Genomic DNA, 15,660 nt, shown 5'->3' with positions numbered 1-15,660 from the left:
TCGATTGTGTTGAGCTTTCAGCTATATTCAATGCAGAATGGTGTATTCAATATAATCAACTTCAGAGTCAATGGAATTTATTGCTTTAGGTGATCTAGCCAGGTACTTGTGGAACTCAATTGCCTGTTGACGTGAAAAAGTTTTGATATTTTTCCTTCTGAAATGCTTATACGTGGCAAATAAAACTGTCTACACTGGTTAATTTGTATCTACCCCAGTGCTTAGAACAGTTCTTAACACATAGTATGCATGTAACAAATATCATCCTAATAAATAAAACTCAAGGTGCAATGGCACCTACTCAGCTCATGTACCACAGTCTAAATTACGTGCAGTATTTGCCATTTATTCATGTATAAAAATTCAAGCTGCTTTGTGAACATGGCATTTGGAAGAGATTTATTTGATGAGGTTCAAGCCTTTTGGGCTAAATTCTCTCCTTACCAACGCCTAAATTATTGGGAACCCAAGCGATGGGACTTTTCAGAGAGCAGCACTCTAAATAATAGTGCTATTGTAAAGCACTTAGGATGCTGTAGAGCTAAGCTTTACATTCTTTCAGCATGCATGAACATCTTGCATAACCGAGAAAAATTGCAATATGTTATCAGTCATAACTGCCAGGAGCAGAACAAAAAAAGATTCCGGTTTTGTGTCCAGGAGGGTAGTCTGGGTATGTGAGTGTTACAACAAGCATGTTGAAGAATAAACTGATGAATATACCTAAAGTCAAATCAGTGTGTTAACCTTTACAAATGTAAGTATTTTTCTTATTAAAGAAGTCTCAGTACTGTTGACCTCAGGGCCTCAGCTTGGCTGTTAAACGTGTGGTGAATTCCTCAATCTTACTCCTGTAGGGAGCTGTAAGGTGGTGTCAAGGTCAGGGCAGTCTGTAAAAAAACAAAACAAAAAAAAAAGCAAACCAAAAAGCTCTCCTTCCAGTTATCTCTCCCAAATTTAGTATCCTCGCTCCTGTGGTTGGCTGTTGACATATATTGAACCCCTGTATAAGATTTGCTAAAAACCTCTGTCATCAACCAAAAAACTAGAATTCCATTCTGATTTGAAAAGGAAAAAAAAAAGAGTTTTTTTGAGTTCAGTCGGATATGGGCTATATCTGGGTGCATTTTACTACCCATTGCTAAGGCTTCTGCTCAGCAAGCTCTGGCAAATGCAGTAGAATGCATTAAACATTTGTAGAGCATTGCAGAATCTCAGAGATATGGTTACAGACTGAGCCTGGGGAATGGGGTTTAGCTAGGTTGAAAATATTTGTAGCTTGCAGGAGCTCCTGTTAAGATCATGCATTTCTGTTCTTTATCTTTTCTTTCTGGCTGTTCTTTTTGATCTTCCCAAGGAGTAGTTTCACAGGGCCTAGGAGTCTGAGACTGAAATGCTAACATTACAAAAGCAAAAATAAAAAGAAGCTTACTAACCAGAGACTCGACACCCTTTTACTTAAAGCTGTATCAACGCCTATGTTTTTCTCTTTTGGTATTGTTTTCCTCTTTTCAAATCATCCTATTTTGTGCTTCATTCCCCACTTATTCCCTCGATCATTAGTTCAGTTTGACTTCTTTAGAAGGATGGCACTGTGTCATTCTTTCTAAGGGAATAGTGTAGGTTTCTTGTCTGGTTTATACCAAGCAGATTCACCTTCTTTTTGGGGTTTTTTTAATTCTCTCTAAATGGTTTTAAAATTGCAACAGCCCAGGTAATTTTCAGTGTGATCTAGGAACCCAACTCCCCAGAATTTCTTCTCCTACAAGGAGGCACTTGAAGAAATAACACAGCTTAAATAACACTTTTTCCCCACAAGGCAAATGTGGGGGAAAGCCATCTTTCCCAAGAGACTGTAACTACATAATTTTTAAAATCAATCGTATTTATTGAGCGCTTACTGTGTGCAGAGTGCTGTACTAAGCGCTTAAAATGGCCTTTGTATTTTGGGCAATGAAATCCTGTCAATGAAACCTTGGCCTTTGGTTTAGGAAACTTTAGAATGCATGTTTCTTAGTTTAATGCCCAACCAAGGACTGGATGCCATTTTCTTTAAAGTCTAGTATCATTACTGGGAAATACTAGCATGAAGGCCGGGGGCGGGGTGGGGGAGGATTTCAGCAGTAACAGCTTTTCTTCCATTTGCCACTGTCTTAATTGTTATATTGTACTCTCCCAAGCATTTAGTACAGTGCTCTGCACACAGTAAGTGCTCAGCATGGCTCAGTGGAAAAGAGCAAGGGCTTGGGAGTCAGAGGTCATGGGTTCGAATCCCCATTCCACCACTTGCCAGCTGTGTGACCTTGGGCAAGCCACTTAACTTCTCTGTGCCTCAGTTACCCCATCTGTAAAATGGGGATTAAGACTGTGAGCCCCATGTGGGACAACCTGATCACCTTGTATCATCCCCAGCGCTTAGAACAATGCCTCACACATAGTAAGCGCTTAACATATACCATCACTATTAATAAACACAACTGAATGAATGAATGAACTGGCTTTAAGCAAGTGAAGATCTGCTTAGTACCAAGTGTGGCCTAACATGAGCCAAACAGGCTCACTGAAACATTGGTCCAAGGGATTTTCCCAGTATCCTGCTAGTTCATTATGACTATTTCATTGTAACTTCCTTCTCTCCCAACTTAGTAGAACCTTCCTATTGAAAGGAGAATGCTCTGAAACCTGGGTACTGAATAGTGCCTCCAGGTTAGCAAAATAGACTCTGATTGAGAAGAGACTTTGGTTTCAAAAACTGAGTTAATAATTTGTTGGTGAAAACCTGTCAGCCCAAAATACCTGCATTCTATTTACAAACAATTGTTCTCAGTCAGAGGAGAGGGCAAATAAAATGTTTATTTCAGATGACACATTAGAAGAAAAAGATGTTGGTAGGCTCAAGATAGATTTAGATCTATTCTTAGACAATAGATCGTCACTGATGGATTATTAAAATGAAAAGTTAGGATTGTTAGATACTTACCAAACCTTTGCGGGTAGATGTCAAGGAGGATAGTCATAACAAAATTCCTGCAGATGTTCTTTGGTGTAACTGTTGGAGTTAGGTTACTGGACTGTAAGGACTGTTGATATCATCCATTTGAAAATTCTTATGTTCTTGTTTGACACTGGCTTGAGAAGAAGGAACACAGGCAGAGTTACAGTGCACATTTAATTATATATTATAAATTATTCATTCATATTTATGTCTGTCTCCATGTCCAGACTGTAAGCTCATTATAGGCAGGATGTGTCTGCTAATTCTGTTGTATTGTAATAATAATAATAATGGCATTTATTAAGCGCTTACTGTGTGCAAAGCACTGTTCTAAGCGCTGGTGAGGTTACAAGGTGATCAGGTTGTCCCCCATGGGGCTCACATTAAATCCCCATTTTACAGATGAGGTAACTGAGGCACAGAGAAGTTAAGTGACTTGCCCAAGGTCACACAGCTGACAATTAGTGGAGCCGGGATTCAAACTTCCAAGCGCTTAGTACAGTGCTCTGCACCTAGCGCTCAATAAAGACAATTGATTGATTGACTAAACTCATCCTCTTGCTCTGTAAGCCCTTTAAAAGGGCTTTACATCAATCTTATTTTTCCCTGGATATCTACAACAACAGCAGAGTAGAATAATCCTGTTCTTACAAAACCCCACAGTGAGGAAAACGTGTGTTGTAGTACTCATGGTGTCTGATGCTGTGCACATGCACATATATTGTTTCTTCTGATACCCCAGAGTCATGTTATAGGCATGGACTCCGCCTTGTGCTTCAGTTGTAGTTTCCCAAGTGCCTAGTACAGTTTATTGCACCCAATGGGCCCTCAATAAATTCTATTTCATCTACTGCTATCCAAATAGGCGTGCATTCAACTATGAATGCTCCCTAATTTCTTCACAACGTTCTTGCCGAAAAACCAGTATTCAGGACATCTCCATATGGATGTCTGCCCATCATCTAAAACTCAATATGTCCAAGACTGAACTCCTTATCTTCCCTCCCAAACCCTGCCCTCTCCCTGACTTTCCCATCACTGTAGATGGCACTACCATCCTTCCCATCTCACAAGCCCGCAACCTGGTGTCATCCTCGACTCTGCTCTCTCATTCACCCCACACATTCAATCTGTCACCAAAACCTGCCGGTCTCACCTCCACAACATCACCAAGATACACCCTTCGCTCTCCATCCAAACCGCTACCTTGCTGTTTCAATCTCTCAGCCTATCCCGACTGGATTACTGCATCAGCCTCCTCTCTGATCTCCCATCCTCCTGTCTCTCCCCTCTTCAGTCTATACTTTACTCTGCTGCCCGGATCATCTTTGTGCAGAAACTCTCTGGGCATGTTACTCCCCTCTTCAAAAATCTGCAGTGGCTCCCTGTCAACCTATGAATCTAGCAAAAACTCCTCACTCTCGGCTTCAAGGCTCTTCATCACCTCACCCCCTCCTACCTCACCTCCCTTCTCTCCTTCTACAGCCAGCCCACACCCTCCACTCCTCTGCCACTAACCTCCTCACTGTACCTCGTTCTCGCCTGTCCCGCCGTCGACCCCTGGCCTGGAATGCCCTCCCTCCCCACATCCGCCAAGCTAACTCTCTTCCTCCCTTCAAAGCCCTACTGAGAGCTCACCTCCTCCAGGAGGCCTTTCCAGACTGAGCCCCCCTTTTTCCTCTCCTCCTCCCCATCCCCCCCCGCCCTACCTCCTTCCCCTTCCCACAGCACTTGTATATATATTTGTACAGATTTATTACTCTATTTTATTTGTACATATTTACTATTCTATTTATTTTAATGATGTGCATCTAGCTTTAATTCTATTTGTTCTGACAATTTTGACACCTGTCTATATGTTTTGTTTTGTTGTCTCTCTCTCCCTTCTAGACTGTGAGCCCCTTGTTGGGTAGGGACTGTCTCTATATTTTGCCGACTTGTACTTCCCAAGCACTTAGTACAGTGCTCTGCACACAGTAAGCACTCAATAAGTACGATTGAATGAATGAATGAATGAGTGGCAGAACTGGATGATTTGCCAAAGCTGGAAGCAAAAGCCACAGGCAGAGGCAGCAGCCACAGCCCTTAAAACCTAGTATCCTTTTAAGTGCAACTTTTTCTTCTGCTGAGTTGTTTGTTTTGCCGATGTCCTTATAATATTGGATACCGTCTGCTTCCCCAAGCTCTGTCTTGCTGTAACTCTTACAACCAAGCCCAGCAGGAAGCTTGAAATTTTATATTCTACTTCAGGAACCTGTCTCCCTTATCTTTATTTTCCACAGGTTCCCTACTCAACCCTGATTTTCCCATCAACATCCCAATAAAAAGCCCCATCAGGCCCCTGCCCTGTTCTTAGGGCAGTCACTGACGGCCCCCGGGGATACTGAACTCACAGACGCATGTGACGTTAAATGCATTGCACTGGGCACACAGTGCAATGTGATGACTTCATATGTACCACTGTGGAAGTCCGTTTGAGACCGTGTGAACCTAGAGTGTTTCTCTGTGGAGACCCCTGACAGCCCTGACTTGCTTCAGAGTCTATCGGAATGTTCCCTTGCCAGCTTCCTGTGTACACGGATGACACTTGCTAGCCATGGATCTTGGTGGCAGGAACTGAATTGGAGGAAGGATGGATACTTAAAATAAAAATGGTTGAAATAAAGATAGGTGGGTCAGACCAGCAGAAAACCAGGCTTTCCGGTATAATACTGGATGTATGGCTGTCCTATCTGTAGTACCATTAAGGATATGCTGGCTTGTTGTCTCTGCCTCCCCTCTCCCTCAAGAATGGTGCCCATGGATATATCATTATGGTTAGAATGCACAAGTCAATGATCAAGAAACTATTTATGATGAAATACTTGTTTCATTTCTCTTCAAGCAGTGAAATAACATCCTCACATACCAGAACATAGTATCGTAAATCTCATTGCTCATTTTTATTGTCACTTTCACATTTCGGTATCTTGATTACTCTGCTGATTTGGCAAGATCTAATATTTTAGGAGAAAAGAAAATATGCCATCCTAAGAAAACTAAGAAAAAACTGCCGAAGTGGTCTTAACTGTGAAAAAACATTCTATGGCCAGATTTTTGAACCTAAAATTTAAACCTATAATAACCTAGAATTCTTGCACTGTTAATTATTTTCTCTTTTGTAGCATTCTTGTACCTTGTTTCTGTTGCCGAGGCCAAACCGATGCTGAACCTAATAATGAGGAGTCAGGTTCTTGGGATAAAATAATAAGAATTTATTATTGGGTAGGTTGCCGAGCTTTCACTAGGCAACCAGGCCCTGCCTTGCATTGTCCAACACAAATGATGGAACGGCCTGCCTCTGTGCTCTGCCTTTTGTGCCATTTCCTCGATCCCTGATGTAATGCTTTTTCCTAACTTAGTTTTGGAGTGATTCCCCATTTTAGCCAAGAGAAGCAGCATGGCTTAGTGGAAAGATCACGGGCTTGGGAGTCAGAGGTCATGGGTTCTAATTGTGGCTCTACCACTTATCAGCTGTGTGACTTTAGACAAGTCACTTAGCTTCTCTGTGCCTCAGTTACCTCATCTGTAAAATGGGGATTAAGACTGTGAGCCCCACGTGGGACAACCTGATTATCTTGTATCTACCCCAGTGCTTAGAACAGTGCTTGCCACACAGTAAGCACTTAATAAATGCCATCATCATCATTAGCCTACCTTCTGAATCCTGCCAATCAGGGCTATAGATAGCTTTTCCCAGGATTAGGATATGCTGGTGGTGAATCCCCAGGGAGCAGGAAACCTGTTAGAGGAAGTAGCACCCCTCAGTGGGCAGGGAATCTTCAATGCTATTGGATGTCTGCGGCAATTGTTGTGTGCTATATGACTGGGGGAACATTCCCTTTCGGGGGGTGGAGGGTGTGTGCACGCACTATGCTTACATTGAGTCCTGTGCATGGTTGATGTCTTTGGCGGTGATGGGGGGGATCAGAATCATAGCCTCTGAACCACAGTGGATCCTTTCTATGCCATTGCTAGGTCCCTCACCCCTTAGCCCCCCAAACTGGCAAAATGGCTGACATATATTGGCCACATAGAGCAGATATGAGTGGAGGAATGCAGCACATAATATATTCAACATTTTGGAAGCTGATATTCATGTTTAGTCCAAGTGAAATACTTTTAAGCACTTGAAGGTTAGCTTATCCTGGGGCCTGAAGTGCTTCAGATGCTCCTCTTTTATATCTGTATAATGTGCTTTCAGATCTCATTTACTGGAGCATGAGCTACTTGTTTTTCACAGAGGGGAGGAAAGTATGGTTTGAACAGGGGAAAGAATAAATGAACAGTCTGCACTGCTCAAGTTCCCGTACATTGCTGATTCAAGAGCACTTGCTGAGAAACTTCAAAGTTCAAATGTTTTCCAACACAGATAAGCACAGGCATTCAGAATCCTCAAGATGAGACTACGATAATGCTTTTATAGTTTGATTGAATGAAGTTGAAAAACCAAGATATTTCAACTGTCAGGTAGATTTATGATTATATGAGGCATAGCTGTTATCCAAAAGAGAAAAATCACTGTTTTTAAATATTTTGTTAAGTCTTTTGTGTCTCCACTTTATTGTATTGAATGGAAAGTCCAAATGTCTTTATTTGGTTTCTTTTGGTCATACAGTCAGTAGTATTTGAGCGCTTATTGTTCTGAGCACTGTACTAAGCCTTTGTCTTGTCTTACACTGTGGAGTCATCTCCGACCCAAAGCGACGCCGTGGACGCATCTCTCCCAGAACGCCCCACCTCCATCTGCAATCGTTCTGGTAGTGTATCCATAGAGTTTTCTTGGTCAGAATATGGAATTGGTTTACCATTGCCTCCTTCCACGCAGCAAACCTGAGTCTCCGCCCTTGACTCTCTCCCATGCTGCTGCTGCCCGACACAGGTGAGTTTTGACTTGTAGCAGATTACCTTCCACTCACTAGCCACTGCCCAAACTAGGAATGGAATGGATATGACTCTGCTTGACTCTCCCTCTCGTACTCGAGACTGGTAGAGTAATGGAAACTCTCCAGGTGTGACCCTGAGAGGGGCACTAAGCATTTAGGAGAGTACGATATAGCAGAGTGAATGGGTACATTTCTTGCCCTCAATGAGTTTACAGCTTGGGGGAGAGACAGGCATCAATATAAATAAATAAATTATGGATATGTACATAAATGCTGTGGGGCTGAGGAAGGGGTGAATAAAGGGTTCAGATCCAAGTCCAAGGGTGGGATGGGGGAAACGAGGGCTTAATTGGGGAAGACGTCTTGGAGGAGATGTCCTTTTAATAAGCTCTGAAGGTGGGGAGAGTGATTGATGGATATGAAGCAGGAGTACATTCCATGCCAGAGGCAGGACATGGCTGAGGGGTAGGAGGCGAGATGGATGAGATTGAGATTCAGTGAGTAGGTTGGCATTAGAGGAGCTAAGTGTGCAGGCTGGGTTGTAGTAGGAAATCAGGGAGGCAAGGTAGGAGAGGGCAAGGTGCTTAAGTGCTTTAAATCCTGTGGTTAAGGAGTTTCTGTTTGTCGTGGAGGTGGATGGGCAACTCCTGGAATTTCTTGAGGACTGGAGAAACATGGACTGAACAGTTTTGTATAAAAATGATCCAGGCAACAGAGTAAAATATGGACAAGAGTCGGGGAGACAAGAGGCAGGGAGCTCAGCAATGAGGCTGCTGCAGTAATCAAGACAGGCTAGGTTAGGTGCTTGGATTATAGTGGTAGCAGACTGGAGCTCTGAGGTGGGTTTTTTTTTGGTGTGGATTATTAGTGAAGACCTGGAGTTGACATTGGTAATTTGAAGGAGGTATGTTATATTGCTGCTTTGTTGGGTAATTCTGACATTAGCACAACAACCTGGCTTCAAAGTGATCTTGTTACCTGTTTCTGTGCTTCATTTAGAGCTTTAATTTTGGAGGACATATTCTTGTGTCAGTGTTGTCATCTTTGAATACCCAAGTCTCTCTGACTCTGTCTCTCCCCAAATATTACAAAAAAGTAAGTGGTGCCGTGAGGTAATTTTATCCTTCTTGGTAGGAAGGGTTAGGTCTATCACCTAGGAGTTCCTGTCAGCATATGGCTCAAGTTACCACCTAGAAACTTAGGACATTTATACTGGGAGACCTCAAGATGCAAGCCCATTCACAAGAATGAGACAAGTTGAGTTTATTATGTGTTAGAGCACAAAGATCCACACCTCAATTTCCCCAGATAACAGTATGGACCAGAAGGTGAATCAGTCAATCAGTTATATTTATTGAGCACTTACTGTGTGCAGAGCACAATACAACAGTGTTGGCAGACATGTTCCCTGCCCACAACAAGCTTACAGTCTAGAGGGGGAAGACAGACATTGATAAATTATTTACAATATATAATGTAAAGATAATGTGGAGTTGGGAGTGGGGCGAATACCAACTGCCCAAAGATCACAGATCCAAGGGTAAGATAGTAAGTACCATTCATACCATGGAGAAGCAGCATGGCTTAGTGGAAAGAGCCCGGGCTTTGGAGTCAGAGGTCATGGGTTCAAATCCTGGCTCTGCCACTTGTCAGCCATGTGACTTTGGGCAAGTCACTTAACTTCTCTGTGCCTCAGTTCCCTCATCTGTAAAATGGGGATGAAGACTGTGAGCCCCCCGTGGGACAACCTGATCACTTTGTAACCTCCTCAGTGCTTAGAACAGTGTTATGCACATAGTAAGAGCTTAATAAATGCTATTATTATTATTATTATTCAGTAGTTAGAAGCCCAGAAGAGTCAGTATCACTCCCTATTTACCCAAATCTCTTTTCAGGAAGGACCACTCTTCTACTGCTGACTGGTCAGGAATGAGTATGGCCTAGTGGGTCCTGAGAGTCAGAGGACCTGGAACCTAATCCTGGCTCTGTCAGTTACCTACTGGGTGACCTTGGGCCAAGTCACTTATCTTCTCTGTGCCTCTGTTTCCTCACCTGTAAAATGGGGATTCAGTACCTGTTCTCCCTCCTACTTAGATTGTGAATTCCATATGAGACAAGAACAGTGTCCAACCTGATGGTCATATCTGCCCCAGTGCTTAGAACAGTGCTTGACACATAGTAAGCACTTAGCAAATACCATAACTTATACATTTTTTAATTTTAATGACCTCTTTCATAGCAGCATTCCTCTTAGAGGTGGCATGGCTACTGGGCTGGTTGTCCAACTCTGTGGTACTAATGGTATTTGCTGAGCATTTACTGAATGCAGTGCAGTGTACTAAGTGCTTGGGAATAGAACAGAAGCTCAAGTCATGTTGCCTGACCCCAAGAACTTTACACTCTGAGGGAGACAGACATGAAAATATTCACAGGCAATGGACTCAGAATTAATAGAATTGAGTGATCAAACAAAAATGTTTGGTCTGTTGAAAGTGGCATTAGTTAAGTGTTTCAGTCACAATAGCTGCCCCATGGTAAGTGCTATATTCCTGCATCTGTAGTGGCATCATTTTCCCACAAATGGCATTGCTCTTAGGTTTGCAAGCAAGTCCTTTTGTGATCTGTCTTTCTGTTACGAGGGGCTGGGACTACCTACTGTTTGAGCTAGATGCTGTCCCTTTTTCAGGGATCACCCACAGCAGGATTCACAGCCTACAACCTGTCTTTTCTCTTGTGGCAGGTTCATTTCATCCAAGTCTAGTTTTCTCAGGGTGATGCTAATAGGAAGAGCAGAGGCCCAGGAGTCAGATGACCCTGGTTCTATTCCCACCAAAGCGAGTGGCCTGGTGTATGACCTTGGGCAAGTCATTTAACCTCTCTGGGTCTCTGTTTCCTTATCTGTTAAATGGGGATTTAGGTCAATTGTGAGCCCATTTGGGATAGGGACTGTCTGATCTCATATCCTTGTAATAAGTGCTTAATAAATGCCATAGCTATTAGTATTTATTAGGGTAATCTCCTGGGGCAGGTATCTCTTCTTGGCCTTATTTGGCCACTCTACAGAAATCAGGCTTGGTTTTCTTACCCAAAGGCGCTGGGGTGATATGCAAATCAGGGTGGTACTGTAGTCTCTGAATTTTGGCTCAGTTACATCCCTGTGTGGCAGCTTAAAATCCCTAGGCAGGAACCCCCTGTTAATATTGACAAGATATTTTATAGAAGCGAGCTGGTAGTAGACAACTTTGGCAGATAGGCCAATCTAGCAGATGGCAATTAAGAGAGGGGTGGCTCTCCTTTAGCAGAGGCTTCAGTAAAATTGTGATACTAAGAGACAAAATGGAAAATACCACTAATTACTGAAGAGTAAACCCATCCGTGTGTCCGAGAGTAATAGATCATTGGTGTGTAGTGAATTTGTGTGCAGCCAGATTGTTCCAGGTTCTGAAAAATTGAAAGTTGTATTGCATTTATCTCATCTGTAAATGGACAAAATAATCACAACACATCTTATACTTTCCCTATGTGTGTGCATGTGGTGAGAGTGTGGTGTGATTGTGTGAGAGATGTAAATGTAACGGGGTTGGGCAGAGCCAGGGTGTTAAGACTAGCAGTTCTTTGGTCTCTTGGGAAACTCATCCACTCTTGTGACTTCAGCTATCAACTCTCTGCAGGTGACTCACAAATCTACCTTTCTATCCCTGACCTCTCCCCACCTATCAAATCCCACATCTCCGCTTCCCACCAGGAGATCTCCACGTGGTTAGACTGCTGGCACTTCAAAGTCAACATTTCCAAAACTGAACTTCTCATCTTTCCTCTTAAACCCTTTCCTCTTTAAACCAAGCTCTTAGCTGGTACAGAGAGAAGGAGGTAAAGTGGAAATAAAGAGCTTAGTCTGGGATAGTCTGCTGATTTTTTTTTTTCTTCAAAAACATTTGGCACATCCACCCCTTCCCCTCCACCAATGTAGCCAATGCCCTGGTTCAAGGACTTATATTATTATTGGACTACAGTGTCAGCATTCCTCTCCAGTCTCCCTGCTTCCAGTTTCCTCCACCTTCAGTCCATACTCCACGTAACTTCCCGGATCATCTTTTTGAAACGCCTCCCCAATCCTCAAAAAGCATCCATAGGCAGCCCATCTCTTTCAGGATTAAGAAAATTCTCCTTACATTGGCTTTAGCCTCTATGTCAGCTCCCTTGCCTCCCCTCCCCCCCACACAAAAAAAATCTGGCTCCCTGTCAACCTATGAATCGAGCAAAAACTCCTCACTCTCGGCTTCAAGGCTCTCCATCACCTCACCCCCTCCTACCTCACCTCCCTTCTCTCCTTCTACAGCCCAGCCTGCACCCTCCGCTCCTCTGCCGCTAGTCTCCTCACTGTGCCTCCTTCTCACCTGTCCCGCCGTCGACCCCCGACCCACATCATCCCCCTGGCCTGGAATGCCCTCCCTCCGCACATCCGCCAAACTAACTCTCTTCCTCCCTTCAAAGCCCCACTGAGAGCTCACCTCCTCCAGGAGGCCTTCCCAGACTGAGCCCCCTCCTTCCTCTCCCCCTCCCCATCCCCACTGCCTTACCTCCTTCTCCTCCCCACGGCACCTGTATATATGTTTGTACGTATTTATTACTCTATTTTACTTGTACATATTTATTCTATTTATTTTATTTTGTTAATATGTTTTGTTTTGTTGTCTGTCTCCTCCTTCTAGATTGTGAGCCCGCTGTTGGGTAGGGACCGTCTCTATATGTTGCCAACTTGTACTTCCCAAGCGCTTAGTACAGTGCTGTGCACACAGTGAGTGCTCAATAAATACGATTGAACGAACACACACACACACACACACACACACAGAGTAAGGACTCCCACCCTGATCCTACTGAGGCACAATCTATTTTCCTTCTGCCTCATCTACTTGGGGTCTTCCACACATACACACACACTTCTCCTCCCTACACTTTGGGGCCCCACCTTTGCCCCCCTCCCCCCTCCAAATCAGGGATGTACCATGAAGTCCATCTACACTGTCCACCCGCAGGCCTTGCCTCCTCTGCACAAACACAGCCACCCGGAACTCAGACTGCAGAGATGTATAGGTGAGCTGTGGGCAACAGAGGGTCACAGCTGAGCTGGGAGAATAGGCTGTCGGTGACCAGGGTCGAGGCTGAAGGGCTCCCAGAGTTCACCCCCAACTGGTTCTCCCTTTCTAGCACATGACAGTCATCCTGAACCTCTTTTGGGGACTCTGCTGACCAACAGCCACTCAAACTCACTCCTCCAGCTCGAGCCTTCAGGTCCAGCCCCAGCCCCAGATGGGCCCTGGCAGACCTTTGATCCCGAGGCCTGGAGCTGACCAACTCTCCAGGGATCGTCAATTCTGGGGATGACCTGGTGCTGGTCCCGCCCAAATCGAACCGCCCCCTGACCCACCCACCCAAATCCCAGAAGACAGCAAGCAGCGAGCTGAACGGCCTTTGTCTGCATTCAGCTGACTGTGACCGACAAACTCCCAGGGCCAAAACGGGCAGTGAGAAGAGTCTCTCTCTCTCTCACACTTACTCACACACACACACACACACACACACACACACACACACACACACACACACTCTCTTCCCCTCCCCCCCCCCCCCCCCCCCCCGCCTGCTCACAATCAGCATGGAAAGAGAGTGGCTGGGAGTCAGAGGACCTGGGTTCTAATCCTGGTTCTGCCAAATGCTTGATGTGTGACCTTGGACTAGTTGTTTAACTTCTCTGTGCCTCAGTTCCCCTGTTCTCCCTCCTACTTAGACTTTGGGCCCCATGTGGGACAGAGACTAAGTCCAACCTAATTAGCTTGTATCTACCCAGCTCTTAGAACAGTGGTCGACACATAAGTGCTTAACAAATGCCATTAAAAAAAAAATCTTGTTTCTTCCCAAGCACACTCTGGGAACTTAGCAGCTCTCATCTTGCTCATCAATGACCCCCTGTTGATATTGTCCTCAGGGTCTGGAACTCCTTTCTCCCCTATATCCATCTGATCCCACCTTTAAAGCCTTCTTAAATACCACTCCTCCTCCACTGAGCCTCTCCCAAATTATTTTCGGTACCCAATACTTATAAACCCTCAGCCCCCATCTTTATGTATTTATACCCAGCTTCAGTGTGTGTGTGTGTGTATTCAAGTATATAAAGCAAACATTGAAAATTTTTGAATGTCTCCCCTGTTAGAGGGTAAGCTCCTCATGGGCGGGATACGTTTCTTGTGCTTCTATTACATCTCCCAAGCACTTAGTATGGTGCATGCACTGCACTGAGTAGACGCTCAGTGAATACTATTACAGTTTCTGTTAGGAGGGCCCTGAGCCCAAAGGTAGTTGGCAAACTGAATGATTGGCAAAGTGAACGTGCAATGGAGAGGGCAGAAAAACATTCTGGGAAGAAGGAACGAAGACAAGGACAGGCCCAACCATGGCCAGTGTCTATGACTCTAAATGCTAGAAACCACAGAGCATTGAGAACTCCATTGCCTTGGTGCTTATTAAGCTGTGAGAGCAAACAACCTGCACATAAGGTCCAACCTAATACTGGTAGGTGGTTGCTTTAGTCTATCCACCTAAGAGCTGTACCATCAAGGGGGAAATAATTAACTTCATATTAAGTATTGACCATGTTTCAAAATAGATTGAGTACTAAAATATATTCTTTTGCAAAGAACTTAAAACTATTGTTCTTGAATAAGCAAGAGTATTATTGTGTTAATGAAGTTCTTCTCTATTAGTACTGGATGTAGTAATTACCACTCAGGCTTTTTCACTTGAACCCTCCAAGAGTGAATCCACTGTGGAATTAAACCCAGCTGGTCTTTGTCTAATAAAGGGAGCTGCGTGGGTGATGAGGTCTCCTGTCAAAAAGGATGAATGAACCTTGATCCTGAGACTTCAGGATGGAGAATTTGTGCAAAGGAATTGATTATCGTGCTGCACGGTCTGCACAGTCCCCCTTTGACTTGCTCCTCCTGGCCTAGAAAGGTGCAAAGGACACCCAGTCTTAACAAGATTAGCTGGGTTGCTGTTTGGAAGTCTGACACTTTTCAGTGAGTGACAGAAAGTGAGTTTAGAACTTCGTTTTGGGTTAGTTTTCAGTCAGTTGATGGTAATTATTTAGTGCTTACTGGGTGCACAGCACTTTATTAAGCACTTCAGAGAGTACGATACAAAAAGTTGGAAGACATGTTTCCTGATCACAAGGAGCTTACAGTTTAGAAGGGGAGACACACATTAATAGAAATCAATTATGGATAAGTGCTGTGGGGCTGAGGGTGAGGTGACTCAAGTGTTTAAAGTGGGCAGATCCAAGTGCATAGGCAGTGCAGAAAGGAGAGGGAGTAGGGGAAAGGAGGGCTTAATTGGGGAAGGCCTCTTGGAAGAGATGTGATTTTACTAAAACTTTGAGGGTAATGAAGGTGGTATATGTCATATATTACTCTATTACTCTATTTATTTATTTATTTATTTTACTTGTACATATCTATTCTATTTATTTTATTTTGTTAGTATGTTTGGTTTTGTTCTCTGTCTCCCCCTTTTAGACTGTGAGCCCAATGTTGGGTAGGGACTGTCTCTATATGTTGCCAATTTGTACTTCCCAAGCGCTTAGTACAGTGCTCTGCACATAGTAAGCGCTCAATAAATATGATTGATTGATTGATTGATATACGGAGGGGGAGGGAATTCCAGGACAGAGGGGAGACTTAG

At 43.9% G+C, this 15,660-nt stretch overlaps 1 protein-coding gene and 1 non-coding gene across 2 annotated transcripts in view; one reads left to right on the top strand and one right to left on the bottom strand.

Annotated features, from left to right (window-relative positions):
* CACNA1D (calcium voltage-gated channel subunit alpha1 D) overlaps positions 1 to 15,660 on the top strand; it is a 430,516-nt gene that overhangs the window by 92,439 nt on the left and 322,417 nt on the right. The gene's annotated exons all lie outside the window — the stretch shown is intronic.
* LOC119920234 lies at positions 7,927 to 8,064 on the bottom strand. Its single transcript, XR_005447992.1, has one exon. It is a non-coding gene; the product is annotated as a small nucleolar RNA SNORA7 (small nucleolar RNA).

The sequence above is a fragment of the Tachyglossus aculeatus genome, chromosome X1, assembly GCF_015852505.1.
Source record: "Tachyglossus aculeatus isolate mTacAcu1 chromosome X1, mTacAcu1.pri, whole genome shotgun sequence".
NCBI lineage: Eukaryota > Metazoa > Chordata > Mammalia > Monotremata > Tachyglossidae > Tachyglossus > Tachyglossus aculeatus.
Note: the sequence above shows the minus strand (reverse complement) of the source record. Positions and strands in the feature narration are given on the sequence as shown.